The 7414-nt window shown below is 41.7% G+C and overlaps 1 long non-coding RNA gene across 1 annotated transcript; it reads left to right on the forward strand.

Annotated features, from left to right (window-relative positions):
• Positions 1–1399: 1399 nt before the first annotated feature.
• On the forward strand, positions 1400–3220 carry LOC112865415 (uncharacterized). The gene is made up of 2 exons (XR_015255127.1): positions 1400–1489; positions 2550–3220. It is a non-coding gene; the product is annotated as an uncharacterized LOC112865415 (long non-coding RNA).
• The last annotated feature ends 4194 nt before the right edge of the window (positions 3221–7414 follow it).

Below are 7414 nucleotides of genomic sequence, written 5' to 3' on the forward strand. Positions count from 1 at the left end.
GAAGGAACATGGCAAGATATACAGATGTGTATGTGTGCACACCCACGTACATATAGTCATATATGTGGTCTCTCATGGTCTCTATAATATCTCTAAGTAGAAGAACACATAGACACACACACATGCACACACATACCTCAACCACATACTAGTAGGGTTCGTAACACACAAAGTAACCTGGATATTTTCAAATCAACATCCGTTCAGGGTCTAGGAAATTCCAGAATTCTTCACAAGCCTGGAGGGAAGTAGACTCCCTTCATACAGTCTCCCTAGCTCTGATTCTACTTCATCTGATAAGCGGTTTAATTGTTTAATAACCTTGCACCACCATAGATGGAGGTCTTGCTATCCGACTTACTACCAACCCAGATGTGAACTCTGGCTCCTTTCTTTATCTCCTAAAAATGTGAAAATACCAATATTATTTTGAAAAGCCTGTTTTCATATAACTGAATTGAGGCTCTAAGAGACTAGGAGTGTTGGGAGATGCTTATAAAACAGAAAGAGACAAAAGTTATATGATATATTAATTACTCTTGTTCTTAAACACACTCCATCTTCCACTCCACTAAGGATGTCTTTCCCCTGGCTGCTTTACACTGGGCAGTGTCCAGTCTTACACAGTCTCACTGTTTCTTCACTGCCATATGTGGACTTCAGTTTAGCCTTAGACATGACACCTGGAAAATCTGAATTATTTATCTCACTGGTGGACCAGGTCTTCCCTCTCTCCTTCCTCTATAAAACTTCACTCCTGGTTCACAATGTCTTATTAAAACCTACCAATAAGCTCAACAAAACAGAAGAAGATTGTATTTTCTAACCAGGTTCACTCTCCTTAGAAAACAACTGTAATTAAAAAAAAATGAATGTGTTGACATTTTCTTAGAGAATATAGCATGTTAAAAACTATCAGAAATTTCCCTTGCATTAGCTCACTGACTTTCACACCCCTCCAACAAGAAAGTTATTTTTATATGATCTCCACTGTAGTTGGACAAAACTGAGAACAAGAGGATGAGGTATTTTTCACAAGGTCATGCAGCTAATAGGTGGCAGAACCAAGATTCTCTCCAGGGTTACACTCCTCAAGCAGGTTCCTGGTTGCTATAGCAGGAACCAGAAACATTGTCCAGAAACATTGAATTAAGATTTGGGAGGCAAGAAAATAGAACTCAAGCTCCAAAACTGAGCCAGGCAGGTATCCTGCAGGGACAATGGGAGAGTCAGGTTGGGGATGATTGCAGTTTTTCTCCCTTGATCCTTTTTCTAAGCAACCCTATTGCTAACTGGGACTAACTGCCAGTCACCACCTGGTCACAGGTGACAGGACAATGTGGGTGGCAGGAGGAGGTCCCCTCATGCCCAGGTCCTGTCTCACAGCTTAGGGGCAGAGCTCAAAGCCAGGATAAAAGGGCCTTGGCCTCAGAGCACCTTCGTATACTCCTCTCCTGAGGTGCTGACAGACTAGTGCTGCTTGCACACGGTAAGTGTTCCCTGGGAGGGAACTTAGACCAGAGCTGCAGGGGCAGGTGAGAAAAGGCCTTGGGGATTGGAGGCCATGTGGAAAAGGGGAGAGAAGACTCAGGAAGACTGAAGGAGGACATGCATGGGGAAGTGCGTCTACTGAGTGCTGGATAGAAGAGTGGATGGCAGTGTCTTTGTGTTATACCAAACTGAGCTCTAGCTGGGAGGGCTGTCAGGTCAGAGAGAATGAAAGTGCTGGCCATCAGGCTCCACTAGAATTGCTTTCACAAGAGGATGTCACCTTTCAGAGTAAAATCTTAAATTGTGACTCTTTGCAAAGTTCAGCTGGGAAGAGAAAGAGCTAATCAGAGGATATTTGGGGCAGTTCTAAAACCTACATACCTATGGATCTGAGATGAAATTGGGGTCTGTTTAAGAAGTCAGACACACCAAGCTGAGACTCACTGTGCCAAGATATAGTGAGAGGCCTTGGGTGTGCTGGAAATGCCAGAGCATCAGACTGGAGCTGGGGTGTCCAAGTTTGAATCTCCCACCTCCACAAACATACCATTCTTTAGCTATCTCAGTAAGAAAGTGAGCCAGTGAGACCAGTCAGCCTCCCAGACCATTTCTATCAGCATGTCCAATTCCTTACAGAACAAAACCTTCGATAAAGTTATGATCCTTAATTCCTTTCTTCAAGACAATATTTACATTCTGATCTGGTTTCCAGGCTGGACAATTTGAGACTTCTGGTTGACAAGATGGGAGAAATTACCACCTTCACTTATCAGATAATTAATCATAGTAGATTTTCTTCTTACTGGTTTTTGCCTCTGTTTCCTTTTTTTGTGAAATACAGAATAATCCCTGCCTACCTCAAACAGAAATTATGACTCAAGGGAGGCAGTGTGAGAGCATTTGCCTAACCACTAGAAATAATGAAAATTCCAGTGTTGAATTATCAACAACTCCATTTAAACTGTTAAAAATAAAGGCTCTAGAAATGATACTGAGAACAGGAAGGGGTGAGGTGGGGGGCTCTGTGTCCTGAGTCTGACTGTGTGACTCTTCCTCAGCTCCTGACCCCTCCTGCCGAGATGTCCTGCCAGCAGAACCAGCAACAGTGCCAGCCCCCTCCCAAGTGTCCCCCCAAGTGTCCTGCCCCCAAGTGCCCCCCCAAGTGTCCCCCAGTCTCTTCCTGCTGCAATGTCAGTTCTGGGGGCTGCTGTGGCTCCAGCTCTGGGGGCGGGGGCTGTTGTAGCTCTGGGGGTGGTGGCTGCTGTAGCTCTGGGGGTGGTGGCTGCTGTCTGAGCCACCACAGGCGACGCAGGTCCCACTGCCACAGGCACCAGAGCTCTGACTGCTGCAGCCAGCCCTCAGGGGGCTCTGGATGCTGCAGCCAGCCCTCGAGGGGCTCCAGCTGCTGTGGAGGGAGCAGCGGTCAGTCATCTGGAGGCTGCTGCTGACATGGACCCTGCCTGAGCCAAGAAGAGCAGACTTGGAAGCAACCAACTGCAGAGAACGTCATCTTTCTCCTCCTAGGCCTAACTCAGAGTCTGAGAGGTCCCAGAGAAGACTCTGAACTTGCAAAGACAAGATGACATCTGTGGGGTATAGAAATCAACCGTCTCCTACTCCCCCATCTGTTGGCCTTGGATCTCATCCCCATGTCAAAGTAACTCATGTTGTACCTTATTCCACAGTGCTCTCTGGCTGATGTAAAACAATAAAATCAGGAATCTGCTCAGCATGTTGTTTTGAAAGGACCATTTCTGGGGCGCCTGGGTGGCGCAGTCGGTTAAGCGTCCGACTTCAGCCAGGTCACGATCTCGCGGTCCGGGAGTTCGAGCCCCGCGTCAGGCTCTGGGCTGATGGCTCAGAGCCTGGAGCCTGTTTCTGATTCTGTGTCTCCCTCTCTCTCTGCCCCTCGCCCGTTCATGCTCTGTCTCTCTCTATCCCAAAAATAAATAAACGTTGAAAAAAAAAAATTTAAAAAAAAAAAAAAAGAAAGGACCATTTCTTTCCTGGATTATCATTGTTCTCCTCCACCCTGTCCTCTGCTGGTAGTGGCCTTGGAACCTCAGGGGCCAGAGGGCAATCTGTCCTAAACTGGGGTAAATGGAGGTGTAGCATGAAAGACAAAGGCTTCCCACTCTGTTTTGTACCATGTTGTCTGGGCTCTGAAGCAGATTGCTGTAACCAAGTCTCTGGTTACAAGTCTTTGGGGAAGAATTAAGAGGACAGTGTCCTGAATTCTTAATCGTAGAAAATTTCTTATTCCCTTTGTTTCCCAGCAGTTAGGTTACCTTTTTGTAAACATAAATGCTTGAGCTTCTGGTCACTTTCAGGGCCCCAACCCCATGTTGTCCTCCCTCCATGTACTCATTCTGGTGCTCTTGACCTACCCCACCAAACATCCTTCCTCTCCCACCACACACACACACACACACACACGCACAAAGAAGAAGAAGAAAAAATCAAATTAATAAAATTGAAAAAGAAAAAAATAGACATATTTTGAAAATACATGTTTCCTACCCACCACTTCTGTAATACATTTAGGCCCAGAACATTTGGGAGTAAAAATTGCTCTTGTACTCACCTCCCAGCAAACCTTTCTTCCTCTTCTGGCTCCATTAAATCCTCTACACCTTTTTTCCCCCAAACATACCCTTTGTGCCACATTTGTGAGCTTGCCACTTCATTTCTGAGAAGCAGGGGTCTCTACAGAATAATGCACATGCTTCTTAAGTCCTGCATTTAAGACCCAACAGAAAGTGTTTCCAACTTAATTTCCAAGGTTTGCCCTTCATGGTGCCCCAAGAAAACTCATGCTTTTCCCACACTCAACAATTGACTCTTATCTAGAGATAACTCAGACTTGTACATCTTGATGTCTTTTATCTGGGAAGCGGTAGAGTTTACCATCTGTAGCTCAGTATCCAGAACATTTTACATCCTCATTAAATTCTATTCCCTCTTGAAGGCCCACCTCAAATATTATCCTTTTGTAAAGCCTTATCTGGTCACCTAAGCACTTCCTCAAGCAGGTGGATGTTAAACAATCTGACTATAACCATCAGATTGAGCAAACATAGCTTATGGGATGTAATAAAAATAGAAATTTTTAATATTATGCTACTATCTTTAAAATTTTATTCAATGGGATGATCTTCTAATTCCTAAAGACCTAGGAAGGCCTAGTGACTTTACAGCTCTTTCCAAGTAAATGAAATAATTTATTTTGAAGCACAAACCCAGTCTCAGTTTAGAAATTAAAATATTCAGTGTAAGAAATAGTCACAATGCCAAACTTGGTTTAATGGCACATTTGTCAGTCCTGTGGGCTGGGTGATCACAGCAGGAGAAGGGAGCCTCTCCATTTCCTTCCTGATGTTTGTTGTTTCTTCTAGTCTTCAAAATGCATTTCTGATTGCTGCTTGGACACTGGGGGAAGGGGCACAGTCTACATGGGGTACAATTTTCTTCTGATATTAGATGCAATTACTTAGCAGATTCCAGTCTCTGACTCCTCCTTTCCTTTATCTGTGGTGTGAATGATGCCTCTCCTATGGCAGCAAGGTCACACCTGATTCCAGAATCTTCTCTTAAACAAAGGATGAAATGGCTCAGGACCAGTTGTTCTTTCCACTGTGATGGACATTTGGTCACAGGAAACTGCACTAATGTACATTATTTGACTCACACTTGTAGAGGAACTTGCTCAGGTGACACAGCTGGTTTCATTTCCTTGCCATTTCCTGGGTAAGACTTGGGTCCTACTTCCTATCCCTGAAATCAGGGAGACATCTGGCAGACTCCTCCCTGGGGAAGAATTAAGAGGACAGTGTCCTGAATTCTTAATCATAGAAAATTTCTTATTTGTTTCCAGCAGTTAGGTTACTATATATATATATATATATATATATATATATATACACATATATACATATATACATATATAAATGTATATATGTATATATATACACACACACACAAGTACATACACACACGTATATATACTTATTATATATTTATATGTATTTATTGTATATTTACATATCAAATATTTATTATATATATAATTCTGTGAGATAATTATATATTATTTGTATATCATATATAATACATGATGTATGATGATAATATATATCGTTCAAAAACTATCTGCAAAGTTTCTCCAAAAGGGGACTCTTTTCTCTTGCTCAGCAAAGAGCTCTATCACTCTGACTTGGCTCTTAGGTGGGACATTTTCAGAATTCTGAGTGGTGTGGAGCATGGACTCTAGTCACACTTTGTGAATGCCCATTTTACCATCTCCACTTAAAGGACACTGACTTTAGGCAATTTTGTTGATACAGCTGTCCTCTATATCTTTGCTTTCAGAGAAGTTCACCATGTCTGTTTTATGAAAAGCTCTGCCTCATACTCTGACACCATTTCCCAGACAACTCCTATGAAGCTGTCCCTGAACTTGGACTTGGGCTTTCTTCAGGGTGCAGCTTAGTCCTTGGGACAAGGCAGGGACACATGCATATTCCATCCCTCCATTGGTCTCCTCCTCCTTCCCCCTGTATGACATTGCCCCAACTCACCTTTGAATTTCTTTCACCTTCAGCCAAAAAAAATTGTTTAGAAAAGTGTGCATGAACTTTTTACAAATAGCCCATGAATCTTGGTTAATTCTAACTAGAAACATCCATATAGCACGTGGCAAAGATTGTAAAAATTAAAAATGCCTATTAAAGGAATCAGGGAATTAAAAAAATCAGTCACTTCTTTCTTTTCTCTCCTTGAGTTTTTTAGAGTCAAATATTTCATATCTATGTTTTGTAAAATAGTCTTGATTTTTTTATCAAAATGTTTTTAATTAAAAATTTCACATGATATTTAATTATTATTAATTTTACTTTGAGTTTATTTTGCCTTGATAGTCTTTTTTATTATTGAAATATAGTTGACATACTATATTAGTTTCAGATGTACAACATAGTGATCTGACAATTCTATACATTACATAATGCTTACCAAGAAAAGTGTGCTTACCACCATCACCATACAATGTTATCACAATATTATTGACTATACTCCCTATGCTGTACTTTTCATCCTTGTCTTATTTATTTTATAACTAAAAGTTTGTACTTTCTTAATCCCCTTCACCTATTTTGCCTGTTTTCTACCCCCCTCCCTTGTGACAACCACCAGTTTGTTCTCTGTATTTATGAATCTGTTTCTGTTTTTCTTTGTTTTGTTTTTTTTTTTAACGTTTTATTTATTTTTGAGACAGAGAGAGACAGAGCATGAACGGGGGAGGGGCAGAGAGAGAGGGAGACACAGAATCAGAAACAGGCTCCAGGTTCTGAGCCATCAGCCCAGAGCCCGACACGGGGCTTGAACTCACCGGCCGTGAGATCGTGACCTGAGCTGAAGTCGGACTCTTAACCGACTGAGTCACTCAGGCGCCCCTGTTTTGTTTTTTAGATTATACTTATTAATGAAACTATATGGTATTTGTCTTCCTCTGTCTGACTTATTTTACTTAGCATAATACCTTCTAGATCATCCATGTTTTTGCAGATGGCAAGATTTCATTTTTTGATAAACTTGATATAGTCTTGATAGTCTTATTATAAACTGGATAAGTGGCCAATACCTCAAATTTATATTTTAGTTCATGAAAAAACACAAGTGTCTGGTGGAGCAGATAGTAAGAACCCATCACAACTGCTGTGATTAATATGACCTCTAGATGTCCCTGTGTCTTTAGTTAATCATTCAAGATTCAAAGTCTCATGAGGATTCATCCATATGGCTGATCTTCAGCATGTATCTGCTCCTTGGCTATTTCAGAAAGCTAGAAGAGGGATGTATATTCCTTTGATGTCATTAACAAGAAAGCTCAAACACTACATGGGTTGGGCGATCCCTTCCAAAAAGT

Source organism: Puma concolor, chromosome C1 (assembly GCF_028749965.1).
Source record: "Puma concolor isolate L17-30 chromosome C1, mPumCon1.1.hap2, whole genome shotgun sequence".
Lineage (NCBI taxonomy): Eukaryota > Metazoa > Chordata > Mammalia > Carnivora > Felidae > Puma > Puma concolor.